Source organism: Pteropus vampyrus, unplaced genomic scaffold (genome assembly GCF_000151845.1).
Source record: "Pteropus vampyrus isolate Shadow unplaced genomic scaffold, Pvam_2.0 Scaffold676, whole genome shotgun sequence".
Taxonomy (NCBI): Eukaryota; Metazoa; Chordata; class Mammalia; order Chiroptera; family Pteropodidae; genus Pteropus; species Pteropus vampyrus.
In genome coordinates, this window is record NW_011889457.1 from 1,502 (window position 1) to 2,500 (window position 999).

Genomic DNA, 999 nt, shown 5'->3' on the forward strand with positions numbered 1-999 from the left:
AGCTTTCATTTTCATTGATATTCTTTGTTTTCTATTTGATTGATTTCTGCTCATATTCCAACATTTCCTTCTGCTCATGTTGGGTTTGAATCGTTCTTTCTTTTTTATAATTTCTTAAAGAAGCTAGATCATTTTGAGACCATAGGTGTAATTTGAGCGTTGTCACATTACATTTGTTTCTCCTAGTACCTTTTCATTTTTAAATAAACAAAATAAACTAAGACAAATGAGCTGACATGTGTTTCTCCTTTCTGCTATTTTGCCTGAGTTCGTTAGGAATTTGACATGAGGATCGAGTGGATTTTCCACAGACCCGAGTCTCGTGGCTTAGGCAAAGGAGGAAAAGATCTGGAGCGTTGCGAAAAGAGGCTGACGTTCCGAACGAGTGTCCCCCGCGTCCTCCCAGCTCGTCACGGGTCACAGCCGGCACGTGCCTGGGCGGGTCCGAGAGCCCCCGGCTGGGGGCTGGGCGCGAGTCTCCTCTGTGCTCCCGTTCCCTTTTGTCACGAGCAGGGCGCCCGCCCAGGGCAGAGCCATCGGAAGATCCGCGCAGAGAAGACGAGTCCGCCATTCGTAACTCTGTGGTTCTGTGTCAGCTGTTGTGCTGGGGACGCGGAGCTGGGTCGCCTCTGGGCCTCGTCAGAGAGACTGTGACAGAATGGAAGTCCGAACAGCCATCCCTCCAGGAATGTTTTTTTGAAGGTTTTTCAAAAATAGCCCTGTCCCCGCCAGCGTGATTCAGGGGACTTGATGGTCTGCGGCCGCGGCGGAGCCCTTTCAGACGCGCCGTCTCCGGGCTTCTGAGTTGATCCAGAGTAACAGTTCGGCCGTCTAGAGCGGTGTCGGCCGACGTCCGCCGGGAAGAGACAGATGACAAATAATATTTTAGGCCTCGCGGGCCATAAATCTGTCAGGACGACGCAGCTCTGCATCGTGCTGCAGGAGCAGCCAGCGTCGCCACACGCGGCGTGGCTGGGTTCCAGTGGAGCTCTGTCTGCA